Source organism: Lactuca sativa, chromosome 8 (genome assembly GCF_002870075.4).
Source record: "Lactuca sativa cultivar Salinas chromosome 8, Lsat_Salinas_v11, whole genome shotgun sequence".
Classification (NCBI taxonomy): domain Eukaryota; kingdom Viridiplantae; phylum Streptophyta; class Magnoliopsida; order Asterales; family Asteraceae; genus Lactuca; species Lactuca sativa.
The window spans coordinates 222,331,433-222,347,981 of record NC_056630.2 but is presented as its reverse complement, the minus strand read 5'-3'; the positions used below and the strand labels follow the sequence as shown (position 1 = coordinate 222,347,981).

At 34.9% G+C, this 16,549-nt stretch overlaps 1 long non-coding RNA gene across 1 annotated transcript; it reads right to left on the bottom strand.

Moving 5' to 3' along the window:
- Positions 1–9,979: 9,979 nt before the first annotated feature.
- Positions 9,980–11,612, bottom strand: LOC111903261 (uncharacterized). Its single transcript, XR_006185632.2, has 2 exons — positions 10,917–11,612; positions 9,980–10,374 (listed from the first exon to the last, which is right to left on the bottom strand). It is a non-coding gene; the product is annotated as an uncharacterized LOC111903261 (long non-coding RNA).
- Between the last annotated feature and the right edge of the window lie 4,937 nt (positions 11,613–16,549).

Sequence of the window (16,549 nt, the reverse complement as noted above, 5' to 3'; positions counted from 1 at the left end):
CCGTGAGAGAGAAAATGGCTTTTCTCTAGTTGGAAATGCGAATAATGAATGAATTTGGTTCAAAATTCTATTTATAGTCCTGAGATATTTTTGGCAGAAAATATTTTTATTCCTGAAATGATTTCTCATATAACAGAGTGTCGGAATAACAGTGTTGCACTAAACCCTAGTGCATCCACTCTCCTGATATCTCCTGAAGTGTAAACCCTGAATTACTCAAACTTACATGAAAAAATCTGAAAATTAACTATGACTGCTATAACTTCTATTGAAGTGATATTGTTTGTACAGAATGGAAATTTTGGGTTGTCATAGTTCTTAACTTAAATATGTAAGAAAAACATTAGAGTTTTTCAAGGGGACTTACCTAGTTCTTGTGAGTTACTTGAAGAGAAAACACTTGGAGGTCGCACACACGAAGAGAGAGAGAGAGAGAGAGAGAGAGAGAGAGAGAGAGAGATGGGAGGAATTCTTGAGAGTTAAGTGAGTAGGAAACTTTTGAGTGTATTTGGGGTTGTTTGCGGCCGAACTCACCTTAAATGGGGGGTTTGGTTGCTTTCCTTGTTATTTGGTGGGTAATTGCCTTAGAGACATGGTGGATAATTAGCATTGATATATGGTGGGTAATACTTTGATAATTGGTAGATATTCATGTGGGTTACCGTGATTGTATGGGAAAAGGATGAAGCTTCACATCTCAAAGTCAACTTCTCTTGTCTTTTTCCTTCCCTTGACCGCAAACCCCTTCTAATATCTTAATATGACTGAAATCATAATGGATTTCGGTCCTAGGATATTTGATTTCAGTCCCATCCTTCTTCCATGGTGTTTTCGGCTAATAATGACCCTCTACTGTAGTTTACGACCAACGTTGATTCACTAGGGTAGTTTCCGGTCCTAGGTGCCTTGTTTTGGTTTTGTTTTCGATTTTGGATTCCCCCATGGAAGAGTTCTCGACCTTAGTGGGGTAATATGCCATAAATCATAAACAATTATTTGATTTGTGCTTGGTTTTTCCTTATTGAGTTGTCAATGTTAATTACAACATGACATCTCAAGGTGTGTGTGTGTGTGTGTGTATATATATATATATATATATATATATATATATATATATATATATATATACATGTTAACCTATAAAACATTTCCTTTATGGCTTTCAATGTTCTAGTGTGGGTGGGATACTAGGCTAAATGCTAATAGACAATATTTTAAATCCATGATTCCTATTCTAGTTTATTTGTCTAGTTTTGCCTTGATGAACTTGTTTACTTTCAAGAGGTTATCTTATATATGATTTCCAAAGTGTATACACCCATATACATGCACTTATGTCCTTTTGGTTTTCAAGGTTTATTGTAATAGGGTTACAATTTAGACCTTGCTTGATCCAAATCTTTCGGTTTGTCACATCATCCCCCAGTTAGAGGGAATTTCGTCCCGAAATTAGAATTTTGGACGGCTCTTTCAAATAGGAGAAAGTTACGGGTATCCCTGTTTCATCTGGTATGTTCTTTCCTAGGGGAATTTGGGTCCTTGCTTGGTGTTCCAACGAAACTTCGTTATTGGTATTTAACCTTGCTCTTTTGGTTTCCCTGCCCATGATCCCCTTATGTTCCTCTTCGGGGTGTAGGTTCTTGTTTACCTAGATTTCTTCGGGTGGAACTACAAGAGTTTCGGTTGTCAAACACTTATTATATTTGGATACGTGGAATGTGGGATGTGCAATGCTAGAGTCCTTGTGGAAATCGAAGTCTATGGGCTTCTGGACCTATCCTGGCGAGGATCTCGAATGGCCTAATGATGTTTGTGTACTAGACGCCCTAGAGGTAGTGTCCATAGACCTTATGATGAACACTATTGTCACTAAGGTTAAGGTTGCAGGTGATGTAGTTGACTATATGAATATTAGGTTGTCTTGGGGGTTTCTTCCTATGGAATTCCGAGCTAGTGGTATGTCGAACTTTGCTTGTTCCTTAAAGTTGGTTGAATAAGTCTTCGATTCGGAATAGGGGATATCGATCCTTGAGGATAGGTTTATTTGATTCTTAGTAGTCAGTGGTCCTATGGGCAATTCGCTTTTCCTTCTTATGAGTCGGGTGGGTGCTTTCTGAGGTTAGAGGCTTGGTCTGATAATTTCCATACTTATTAGGTCGTTCTATTGATCGGACAATATCTATTTTTTTGTTGGTGCTAAGTGGTATTGGGGGTTTGGTTATGGGAATGGCTCCAAGAGTCGAGGCGATTCCGGACTCCACTTGACACATGGGTGATATTTCCGAAAGGATTTTGGGAACATCTCGGGGAGGTTATAAACCTCTGGGATTCCTTTGATGTCTTTTGCTTCTTGTCTCCTACTTCTATTGTGGGTTAGGAAAGAGTGTTGTACCTTCTACATAGGTACTTATGAATCCATACTCAAGAGATGGTTCAGAGGTTTGTCGTTATAGATTGAAAGAGTTTTGTTAATCGGTCAGGTGAGGATCAAGCCAGTCCATGTCAAATGAGGACGTTGGACTTCTTATTATCACATATGTTAAGTCGATTTGGAAGGAATTGTTGTTTAGAATGATAATGTGTTCTATGTACATGTTCTTAACACTACCAGTTTCATTCTTGTTATTACTACTGCGACTATTTTGTTCCAGATTTTAGGGTGTTCTCGTAATACGAGTAGTTTGATATAAAATGATGGAATTTCGTAGTCTGATTTCTACTAGGCCTCTCTATGATAGTTTGGTGTAACCTAGCCGTATAGAATTAAGATTAAAAAGACAGTCGACTAGGTGGTCCTGCCCTAAGTCCACAACTAGACAAGGAACAAGAATTAAGGCGGGATCACACACTCTTAGTATGTAGAATCTTAATTATATATGACCCTGCGTTTACATTAAGCCATCATAGCTCACCTGCAAGGATCTTTAGTTTTTCTATGAATGATATGATTTGTTTGGATGAGGGAATAAATTATGATTATGTTTTTAATTGGCAAAATTTTGTGAAAATTCGATGCTGACTTTTTGTTGTTTGGAAACATACCGAAAATTCCAGTAGGGTTCCTTGTTGCTTCATCATGTCCTGTTGTTAAACTCCTTCCGCTCCTCCTTCATTCCTCTCTGTTGGAAAATCTCTCTTGAAAATTAGAAATGTCCCGTTTCATCGCATGTATGGCATACTGGACTTATTCCAGCCTCGGGGGTTGGAGTGATATATTGGGTCGGGGTACTACTGAAATGGGTGGTGTGCCCCTTCTTGTTGCACCTATCGCAATACAATTCCCGAAAGACTCCATGATGATGGCAGTTGCACTTTCTGCAGTGTGGGAGGTTTCCATAATATGGTTTTCTCGGTGTTGAGGTAGTAGGGTTAGTGGGGGTATGGACTGCTACAACTTGTTGCCTTTTGGTTGGCCCTTGAGTCGAACTGCCCCCTTTCTTGTTCCCGAACATTCGTTTCATGTTCTTAGGTTTGGGGTTTGGTGTGTCTTGGTAAGTTTTCATTCGTTGGTTTCCTTGGTTGTTACTACGGTTGGAATTGTCGATACTGTTTCCATTTTCTTTTGTGTTGTTTGCGTCGAATTGCGCCATGACAGCTGTCACGACAACTATTATAATGGCTTGGAATGTAGCGGAGTCTATTTGCAGAACTGGTGTTTCACCAGTGTGCTTGTTATTTCCATGGGAAGACATGATTATGTTGCATGATGAGAATCAAGTTCGTAAGTAACTATGGTCATTTCTAGTTGTATTCTATTTATTTATATTTACATATAAATTTCACGTTTTGTTGTACGATTCTCAATGTTTCGACCTACATCCTTATGATGTATTTATGGTAGAGAATATAAATAGGTATTGTACAAATGTTAAGTCACCCTAATAGATTATAGATATCAAATCCTTAAGCTGGCTCGGGTTTTAGAGGTTTTGGGATGGCGTATCTTGCTTGATTTATTATTACTAGTTGCGATGAGAGGGGTTATAAGCCTAAAACATAGTGTGAGTAGTGTAATCACTAACTCACTAGGTTATATATTAATTTGTTAATTATTAGAGTAACGCATAAGGTGCTCTGCCACCTCGTACGCCTCGTGGGTGGTTTTCTCCGCATTTCTATCCTTGCTATGACTGTCCTAGTTTCAGGTGTAAAGTTTCATTGTCTCTGAGCATCCGTATGTTGTTCTTGTTCTTCGTAGATATGTTGAATCTTCGCTCCATCATGCTTCGATTCTTGTCACTGATCTCCATTACCTCATAATGGAGAGCCCGACTCTGGATGTTCGAGCGAGCCTCTTATGTCTGCTCTTGATAGGGTAAGGCTCCTTAATGATCTCTCTAGCTACTTACTCTTCGTCTGATCCCTTCTCAAAATCCTCATCACGAACCCCTTCTACTTCTTCTTCGACTGCTCTACTAACTGTTGTAGTGGAGTGGCTACATCTACCTATGTTGTTTGTGCTAGAATGGGAAGGTCTAAAGAATCTATGAGATTATTAAAGGTATCTTTATTGGAATTTTTATGACGATCCTTACCGGGTCCTCCAATAGTCACGTAGTGTATACAAATTATATATAACCTTAACGTATACACTCAATAACTATAGACCTACCAGTAGGGGTCTTTTAGTTTTCACTTAAGTTAATTATAGTGCCTAAACTACTCCTATAGTATTCTAAACTTTATGTTTGATTCTAATATTCCTTTACATGTAGAGTTGGTAAGTTTTAGACTTCTTGCAACACCACTACCACTCCCAAACACATGTTGGTCGTATCTCAAATAAATATAGTTGATCAGGCTATATTTATCCCAGATATGATTACATAACTGTCTAGGTTTGACTGTAGTGTCCAACATCTAAATACTTATGTTTTGTTCTTATTATGACATTGTTCTAGTATATATATATATATATATATATATATATATATATATATATATATATATATATATATGTGTGTGTGTGTGTGTGTGTGTACTTTTATAAAATACTTATACTTTTAAAGTATACTTTTAGTCAGAGTGTTTTAGTCCCATTGTATTTATAGTTGTATATCTTGTATGGTTTGATATAGTAGTTCACTATAAACAATGCTCTAATACCAATCTGTCACACCCCCAAACCAGAACGGCAGAAACGTTTAAGGGTAGATGGAGTGACTTCATGTATAGTATCATAAAAATTGAATAGTAATGAAACATTGCAACACAAACATTCATACATTGAAATTTTAAGTAATACATTGTTTACAAAACTATATTGTTCAAAAGTTAAATACAAAAAAATAAAAAATAAAAAAAAATAACCTGAAAAGTAGGAAATCATGAGACAACGACGCTGACCCTCAAGAAGCGTTGAGTACCTGTCTATAGGTTTCCTGAAAATACATGTGATTTTAAAAAGTGTCATCAATTAAGTTGGTGAGTTCATAAGCATTTTTTTTTTGCATCAAAAGGGTTTGTAACTGTTCCGTGAAAGATAGTTTTGTACATTTCCATAAAATCCGATATTTTCTTTAATATGAACTAGAATTAAAAGTAATTCTTTTGTATCTTTTCCTTGTAAAGTGATAATGTATATTTCCATAACAATGCTATATTTTCTTAAAGGTGAGTTGTGGTCTTAAACCCTAAGACCACGATGGAAGTGAATATCGTACAAAAAATAGTATATAGTTTCATTTCTTTCAATAAAACTAATGAAGTGTAAGCGTCTCGTAAACCAAATAGTTTCGCTAAATTTTATGCGAGTTCTTATAACCATGCTAATATGAGTGATATGCCTGAAGCGACGTTCTTCAGGCGTCGGAGTCGATAAGACATTTGTTACCCTAGACTTGCCGGTCTAACTGTAGCGAACGGCTGAGGTGTGGGGTTGTCAATCCGGTATAGATCTATGCACAACGGTCTCGCTCTCCCACTAAGAGACTCTAGTTATAACGTAGGACTTAAGGTGTACGCTAGGTTGGTACGGTGAAGGAAAATCTCACAAGAGCATTAACAGATTTACGTGAACTATGACTCCCTTTTATTTGCATAATACGATAATTATGCCTTTAAATAATTGTATGTATCTTTGAAAAGTGTGGTTTGTGACTTCCAAACTATACCGATTATAGTTTACTTTTTTGGTTAGAAACTATTTATATAATCTTTTATATAAATATAAGGGTGTATTCCGGCATGAAGATATGAAATCAAAACCTAGTATTTTGGTGTTAAAAGCCACTAGAATAGTAGATGCCTATAATGTACCATTTTTGCTAGTAAAGCTATCTTTTAATAAAAGTTCCCAAAAGCCATATAGTGTCACAAATCATAACTTTTCCTATGATTTTATAACATAGATTATGTTTGTTTTAGCTATATGTAAATCGTAAATATTTATACCAAAAACCAGTATAAATCATAACTTAAGTAAATAATATTTTATCTTTAACATAGGATGAAAACATCTAATTATTTGTGGGATAAACAAAGTTTTACTTGTATCCCCCCCCCCCTCTCCCCTTAAACTTGAGAATATAGGGGTATGAACTCACCTTGGTATTTTTCGTGTGATAGGAAGAAGAAGAAGAAAGAAGTTTTTAAGCCTAGCCTTGTATAGCTTGAAGGTCATTCGAGATGGATGATGTTCTAAGAAGCTAAACACGAAATGTGTGTAAACATGGAGTTCTTAACTTACATATGTAAAAAAACACTAGAGTTTTGCAAGGGGACTTACCTAGTTCTTGTGAGTTACTTGAAGAGAAAACCCTTGAAGGTGGCACACACGAAATGAGAGATAGAGAGAGAGAGAAAGAAAGAGATGGGAGGATTTCTTGAGAGTTAAGTGAGTGGGAAACTTTTGAGTGTGTGTGGGGGTGTTTGCGGCCGAACTCACCTTAAATGGGGGGTTTGGTTGCTTTCCTTGTTATTTGGTGGGTAATTGGATTAGAGACATGCTGGATAAATAGCATTGATATATGGTGGGTAATACTTTGATATGTGGTGGATATTCATGTGGGTTACCGTGATTGCATGGGAAAAGGATGAAGCTTCACATCTCGAAGTCAACTTATCTTGTCTTTTTCCTTCCCTTGACCGCAAACCCCTTCCAATATATTAATATGACCGAAATCATAAGGGATTTCGGTCCTAGGCTATTTGATTTCGGTCCCATCATTCTTCCAAGGTGTTTTCAGCCAACAATGACCTACTAATATAGTTACGACCAACATTGATTCACTAGGGTAATTTTCGGTCCTAGGTGCCTTTTTGGTTTTGTTTTCGGTTTTAGATTCCCCTATGGAAGGGTTCTCGGCCTTAGTGGGGTAATATGCTATAAATCATAAACAATTGTTTGATTTGTGCTTGGTTTTGTGTAACATCCTGAATTTCATAAGTACAATTTAAGAGTTTAAAGTGTAATTTCGAAGAAGGGACTCGACGAGTAGATACGCTTACTCGCCGAGTCGGAGCGGGTTTGGGTCGCGAATTAAGTGACCAACTCGCCGAGTCGGAAGCTGGACTCGACGAGTTGGTGTTGGGATGAGAAAAACCCTAATCTTAGGATTTGCACCCTATTTAAAGGACTTAATGTCCTCCCCTCAGCTCCCTTAGCCCCCTTTGAGATCCAGTAAACCCTAGCTCGTGTGCATAAGGCCATTGGAGGGAGATTGAAGCTTTGAGAGGTGTTCTGGTGGAAGAAACTTGAAGATCAAAAGGGTTTGCATCAAGAAAGTAGTGTAGATCCAGAATCTACTACAGTTTTGGGCACATCTTGGAGGTAATGAGTTGTTACCTTTCCTTTGTTGCTTCTAGATTTATTCTTGAATGAGATTTAGGGCCATTTTGGTATGATTGAGATCCACTTCGGGTATGGAGTCTAGATCTGAGGTTGCTACTTCAGATCTAGACTTGTATTGGTCCAGAAAGTCATAAAGCATCAGTTATTGAATTGTTGGTGAAGCCCTTTTGTTTAAAACCCAATCCCTAGTGTGTTTTGGGCCCATATCTCTTTGGTTTCACGTAAAGTTTGCAAATTTATGTGAGCGATAGATTGTAGAAGGGTGGATCTACGGATTGGAGCCTCAACATGGCTCGAAAAGCCTCTGAATGGATTGAGAACTGGAGAGACTCGGCGAGTCACATGGGTGTACTCGACGAGTTGTATGAGCATGTGCATGGACTCGACGAGTTGGAAGAACAACTCGGAGAGTCTGTTAAAGATTTCCTTGGACTCGGCGAGTCTGTTCTTGGACTCAACGAGTCTGGTCGTGGAACCCTAACCTCTTTTGGTTAAATCTTTGGATCGGTGAGTTGAGGGATGACTCTGTGAGTTGAGCAGGATGAGACTCGGAGATTGTTGGACTTGGCGAGTTGAGTCATGTTGTGGGAGGTTCTGAGTATAGGAAATCGACGAGTCGACGGGTTGACTCGGAAGTAGAATCAACCAGGAAGGTTGACTTTGACTGAGGACTTTGACTTTGACCTTCAGGAGTATTATGGTAATTTGGATATTTATGTCAATGGTTATTGATGGATATAGGTGTTGGAGTTTGATGCAGTGCTTCGGGATTGTGCTCTCGTGATTCGGTTTGGCAGTTGCAAGGTGAGTTATCCTCACTATATCAATAGGGTCTAAGGCACCGAGGCCAGCTCTTTTAGTTGTTATCTTGGTTACAGTATGCTACATGTGGTTATGATCTGTTAGATTGGTATCAGAATAGACAGTATGTTGTATGCTCTTGTGATCCGTTAGGTTTGGTATGTTAGTGACCTGGTTAGGTCGATGCCTTGGTCATGATAGATTGTTGTGATCGATGATCTGCGAGATAGTTATATCTGATATCTGTACTTGTACTATTGATGTGCTTATTGATCTGTTAGATCGGCGTCCTGGTAATTGGGACACTATTATGTTAGTGACCTGGTTTAGGTCGGTATCCTGGTATATATGATGATGTTATGTTAGTGACTTGGTTTAGGTCGGTATCCTGGTATATAGGATGATGCTATGTTAGTGACTTGATTTAGGTCGGTATCCTGGTATATAGGATGATGCTATGTTAGTGACCGGTTAGGTCGATATCCTGGTAAGGATGATGCTATGCTTTATGATCTACTAGATCGATTTGTTTGCCTATGGACTGTTATGTGATTTCTTGTTATATGTACACATGGTTATTTGCTTGATGTTTGGGTTGAGGCGGTCCTGCTTTGTGCTGAATGCCAACATACCCTACGAGCGGTCCGGATAGATTGTAGGCCCGTATGGCGGTCCAGTCATACCGAAGGCTCGGATAGATCCAGATAGACTGAAGGCCCAGTGTGGGCGGTCCAGTCATACTGTAGACTCAGAGAGTGGGCCAGGTGAACTGAAGGCCTGTTGAGGGCGGACCAGTCATGCTGCAGAGTTGAGAGGCATGGATGTCCTGTATTGTGATACAATATGTTATGCTTATGGTTGTTGTGGTTGGTATTTTGGGGGTAACTCACTAAGCTTTCGGGCTTACAGTTCAATGTATTGTTTCAGGTACTTCAGGAGATTGTGGCAAGGCGAATGCATGATCGTACCGCTCCTCATGTTTTATGATTCATGTGATATGGTTTTGGGGGATACTCTGATGTTTAAACTATTTGAAAATAAGATATATGAACTTAATGATTTTTGAATGAAATAAAATGTTTAAAATTGGCTCAAATTTTTGGTTGTTACATTTTGCGTTGTTGAGTTGTCAATGTTAATTACAACATGACATCTCAAGGTATATATATATATATATATATATATATATATATATATATATATATATATATATATATATATATATATATATATATATATATATATCAAGGTTACAGAAATCGTTCGACGTAGGCTAATCGGTGGACTAGGGTCAAGGGGTTAATTGGCTAGACGGAGATGAATCGGGGACCATTAATTATTAAAAAGTTATTAAAAAATTAACAAATATAACATTAATCCTAAAAATATAAGTAAACAAATTAACAAGTTAATAAATATAACATTAATCCTAAGAATATGTATGCCAAAACCATAAATCACTCATGATACAAATGATACATATGATATATAAAGTTAATAAATAACTCATGAGGTTGGTTGGGTATTTTTCTTTATAGAATTTGAGGAGTTCATCTATTGTATCTACCCGTCTTGCCTTTGGCTTTACCTCAAGTGTATCCCAGTTCCCTATGAGATACAAAACAAAACTGCTATTATTTAGCAGTTTCGGAAACCTAAATTTGAGAGAGAGGTTCCATTATAAATGATATTTTACATATTTAAACAAGAAAGTGCATTACTAAGATGTTTTTGTAGCTGCATCAGATCACATTAGTGGTTTGATAAAGAACTGTGCAAATCTATACAAGAAAAGACATGAAAAGAAAACAGATTAGTTGAATTCTACGAGGACAAAATGGGAATACCATGAACTAATTAAAGAATTGTCAAAAACAAGTGAAATGTGCTTATCTAAAGCCACTTCAAAACAGTTAACATTAACATCAAAGTAGTAATTGGGGTCTCAGAGGATGTATAGGCATTGGACTCATAAATCTCGAGTTCTCTGACCTCCAAAACTGAGTATATAGATAATTTTGTGAAAATGAAAGTCAACAAATCAATTAAAAATGCAACTATGTGATTTTCTAGACATGTTGGATTCTTAGAGATTGCATTTCAAATGAAACAACAACACAGGAACATCAAATACTTGGAATCCATTGGAAATTTGCTATATCGTTCACTTTGTTTCGATTTAGTCTTTAGACTAACATCAAACACTTGGAATGCATAATGAAATAACACGTAGCAACAACATAGGAACAAAACATGAATAAAACATAAACATTAACTCAAATTGAAATTGAAACAGGAAAAATGTAATTTTTTCGGCACTTACCAATTCCCAACAAGAAGAATACTAAGCGTTTAGGACGATTTAGGAAGAGCTAACATGCATAGATGATAAGGACTAGTATCGGAGGGCTCCCGGAGTCATAGACGACGTCGGAGGAGAAGCAACATCTCTGATTCAAGAATGCGACGATGAGGTTGGAAGGAAATGAAGACCAGAGTAGAAGGCGATATCGTGAAAGTTGTACACAGTAGCATTACCCTTCTTTTCTTATGATCATCAATTGGAGCACTTGTCTGCTGATTGCATCGACTGAACTCGAATTCTCTACCCTTCTTTTATCTAACAGGTCATAGTCAACACATGGAAAGAAAACGGTGAATCTTTCGATCGACTTCAGGTTGAATCAACTGATGGAACCGAAAATCGATCAAAGAAGGAAAAGGGAAATTGAAGCAACTGGTGGAACCGGTGATCGATCAAAGAAAGAAAGTGGTGAATCGTTCGGTCGATCAAAGAAACAAAAGGGTGAATCAAAGAAAGTTGGGGCTAGTGACCTAAAGTTGCGAGCGATCAAAGAAAGAAAAGTGGGGAAGAATGAGATGCTAAGAAGTTATATGAAACAATTAAAATTCATCCCACATCGCTGCTGGGAGCATTCGTTAAAAGCAACTTATTATATAAAATGGAGCTTCTATCTCTTGAAAAACCAAACCCAGCTACTTTTTGGGCAAGCTGGCTCTTTTGAGTTGCGATCCGTTAGAGTTTGCTTGATCGATTTGGGCCGATTTGGAGTCCGAGTAGGTCCGATTTGGACCGGATTTGACCGATATTGACCAGAGCCGATTAGCTAACCATATAACCCTTATTCGTAATCGGTTGGAGGCCACCTAGCGTCTAGGCACCGATTAATCAGCCGACTAGACCGATTTTTACAACACTGATATATATATATATATATATATATATATATATATATATATATATATATATATATATACACACACACACACACACACACACACATATATATATATATATATATATATATATATATATATATATATATATACACATGTTAACCTATAAAACAATGCCCTTATGGCTTTCAATGTTCTAGGGTGCGTGGGATTCTAGTTTATTTGTCTAGTTTTGCCTTGATGAACTTGTTTACTTTCAAGAGGTTATCTTATATATCATTTCCAAAGTGTATACACCCATATACATGCACTTATGCCATTTTGGTTTTCAAGGCTTTATTGTAATAGGGTTACAATTTAGACCTTGCTTGATCCAAATCTTTCGGGTTGTCACAATAATGAATAAAAGAATACATCAAAAAATATCTAAATATGTAAATCTCTTTTTGACATCCATAGTAACAAATGTAATCCAGTAAATCTTGACTTAATATTCATAACAATAATTTGAGTAAAAGTAGTTTGCCTACCATAAAACAATAGACAAACTGATTGAATTATCTTCACAAAAAAGACGCACCAAATCGGTTCTAAATGTAAAGGAGATATCAAATGGTACAGAAATTCATAACAACATTCACATAATTTAGATGGAATGTTAACTAATTAGGGTTCTATATAATCTGCACACAAATGCAAATAAAATCAACATAGAAACCATGCCTTTGTTAAAAGCTTAAAAGAAGATTATACGCATGCTTACAAGAACTTGGTAATTGAACCGTGTATTACACACATAAGAACACAAAATTTGATTAATTTTCTTCAAAGAAAAGCCTTGATCTGAAATCAAATCACATCACAGAAAATATTCGTTGTAGAAATCTAGCTTCATTGAATATGGAATACTACAATTTTATATATGAAGCCTATGCATAAGATTCAGTTTTGAATACGATTTGTTCCTGATTTTTTGCAATTATGTTGAACATATTTTCAATTTAGGATATGATTTGTGTCTCAAATTTTGGACGTGATTTCAAATTGTAACAAAAAATAGTAGAATGGAATTAATAATGGCGCGAAGAAAAAAGAAGCACCCTTAAAAGGTGCCACTTAGGAAATAAAAATACTAGAAAAGTGACATGTGAAATATTTAAGATTTATTTATTAGGATAGTTAGATTAGATATGTCAAAAATAAAACAAATTCAGTCTTCGATTAATTTTTTTTTCTTCAGGATAATGAACATTAGGGTAATGTTATTTAGATGCCATATTTAGTGTATCTCTAAATATTGTTGTATTTCCAGTTATTTGTTTTATATTATGAAATTTATTTAAACTCATTGTTCAACAATATTTTTGTTGTTTTTGCACATTCAGTCCCTAGCTTTCAAATATTATAATTTTAGCAATTTTTTTCTTAAAAAATTTATATATATTAATCAAATATGATAAATTTTTATTAATTATTTAAGACTAAACTGCAAAGTTGGTCCCTGTGGTTTCTAGAAAAATATAGATGAAGTCCAAAATCTTTTCAATTTGCACCATTGGTCGAAAATCAAATCTTTTTTGTGGTTATGGTCCCTATCAAACTTAAAAAGACTATAACAACCTTTTATTTTGTTTTTGTTACTTTTTTTTTCACATTTATGTCTTTATTTTAAGATTTTGATAATTAAAAAATAAGGTAATTCCTACATTTCATCCCTCTCCACAATATCCCTTTCTCTCTCTCTCTCTCTATCTATCTCTCTCTCTCTCTCTCTCTCTCTCTCACACACACACACACACACACACACACATATATATATATATATATATATATATATATATATATATATATATATATATATATATATATACTAGTGGTGTACCCACGCGATGCGGCGGTATCGATTTGCTTTATCTGGTAACTTCTGTTTGTTAATTTAGTTATATTATTAGATATTTATACAATCTAGTTATCTTAGTTTTGTATTTGTAAATAATTTTTATTTTAAGTAAGATGTGTTAATGCTAATACATAAGATTGTATTAATTAAAATGATAAGGGAAAAATGCAGAAAAGCCCAACCAGTTATATATGTATATGCAGAAAAACCCTTATATAATTTTTATATTCAGAAAAACCCTTATATTAATAGTTATCTTTCGAAAAAGACCAAAATACAAGGTTTTAAGAGAAATTGACAACTAAAAATCTAATGTCGCTTACATTATTGGTTATCAATACGACATTGGTTTTAATTGGGATAAAAACAATTAGTTAAGAAAGAAAAAATCAAACATATTCAGCTTAAAGTCGGATGAACGTAATCGAAATTGACATGTTTTTGCATATAATCAAAGAAGTATAAGGGATATGTATATCATATCATATTTTTAGCTGACCGTTTCTTCTAAAAATCTATAATTTGGTTTTATTTGAAATGTAAATAATAATATAAGGGTTTTTCTCAACATAAAAATAATATAAGGGTTTTTCTGCGTATACATGTATAATTGGTTGGACTTTTCTGCATTTTTCCCAAATGATAACTTAGAATTCCATACATGTTTTATAATGTTTAATCGGAGCATTATTGATAGGAGAGTTCTAAACCATGTATCCAAATTTTCCGATACTAAGTCTGATACTAACATTGGGTATCCGAAAATTTTTACATTTCAAATAAAAACTCTTAAATTTTTTTATTTACACCTTCCAAGTCCATGGATTGTGCAAACTTCAAAAACCTTATTTTGAAAATAGATTAAGACACTCAAAATCTACAATCCAAAAATGGATAATTAGCAAACCCAAAATCTAATAAAAAAAAGAAAAAAAAGACACATTGATTTTTTAAGAGTAAATAAACAACTTTTTTTATTATAATTATTTTTATCAAACACCAGGCCAAAGCAATCTCGTTCGTGGAATATAGGATTTGAAAACCAATATGAATTACATACATTAAAAATTTTAATTTATGGGTTTCAAATGAGAATTAAATTAAGATTTTGTCTGTTGCGATGTGGCATCATTAAATTTTGTAATTGTAATAGCTCATTAGCTTGGCCTTTTAATTTAATTCTATGAAAATGTCGGTTAACCAAAATGTATCCGACGGAGCTTAATCAGGATTGATCATTGCCAAGCACGACTAACCGAAATTTGTCGGGATTGTCAACCATGAAGCCAAACAAAAAAATGTTTTCCAATTATAACAAAGCAATGCCTTTTGGATTTTTAGTTTCCGTTTTTCGCCTTTCATCATATTGGTTGATTATATTTATTTTATAACTAAAATTACCTTTGGCCTTTAAAAAAAATGAAAAACTGCAACCATCCCAATGTTATTTACATTCTTTTCAAAAGTGTTTGTGCGAGTTAGTAGTTGAAATTCACATGATATATCGTAAACATGATTTATATTACAAGCTCAAATAGCTCAAATTAAAATGACAATACACCAATATCAAGCTTCAGCCGAGACTTTCTTTGTAGCTTTTGCTTGCCTTTTGGCCGGGGTTAAAAAGCAAGAATACATGTTAAGACTATTGATTGTATAATTTCTTTCTATGCTAATTGAGATTTTCCTTTGCATATATATATATATATATATATATATATATATATAATAGCTGTAAAAATGGGGTATGACATATCAAATAAGATTCTAATAAAAAAATATACACTTATCAAAATATCCAAATCAACATCTATTATGGTCATTCTCCTATTTCACATTAATATCTCATTTTTAAAGCAGAACACAATTCACCATATCATTAACTTTTTTTGATGCTATGATACTTTGTTAAAATGTTTATGAGTTACTTATTGAATGAAAAATACGAAGGAAGAAGGGTAAATTGCATTTTACTACAACTAAAGCAATTATCGAGTCTTATTCCATAGACTCTTGTATCAGCATACACATTTTCCAAATGGAGTATGGCTTTCATTTCACTTATCTGTTTTCTTCCGAAAGAGATTGAACCTGCAGTAAGAGTGCTTCGGAGGGAATGGATTTAAAATGAAAATTTGGTGTGAGGAAGTCTTTAGAGGATAATCACATAAACCAAGAGTCGGTGATTAAATGAAGAGTCACACATGGAGGTTTGCTTGAAAAATTAAATGACTGAAAAGCATAACATTTTTTGGGAGTAGTGTTTAAGCAACCGATCCATCCCATATCCGATTAAAGTGTATTGCATATTGCTTAGTACTAATATTCATATATACTTTTATAAGTTTTATAACTAAAAAAAATTCATATTTCAACTAAATAACTAAGAAAGGCATAACATTTTTGTTGTAAATCGTCGGTACCATGCTCTCATTTTGCATCTACTTCTAGAAATCATGCACGACAAGAATTTTCACCTATTTTCTTTTTGTTCGACTTGATGATTTTGTTTCTTTGACGTCATATATTACCATATCAAAAATTAAACAACACAATCACAAAAATAATTATCGAAGTTAGAAAAATACCATGCACATTATACTTCTAATTAAAAACTATTTTTCATACAAATCTGAAAAGAATGAAGGGTTTATTACTATTTTTTCCAACCAAAAACTTCATAAAAAAACACATATTTACACTTCTCTTACAACAACAATCTCTGATTTACATGAACCCAGCAACAATAATCGTTTCATAGCAGAAAACATTTTCAAGGCATACCAAGAAGGAGGTGACGACGATGGTGGTAGGGTTGCACGGTTTCTAGAGAAATAATCAGCGGAGAAGATCATGAA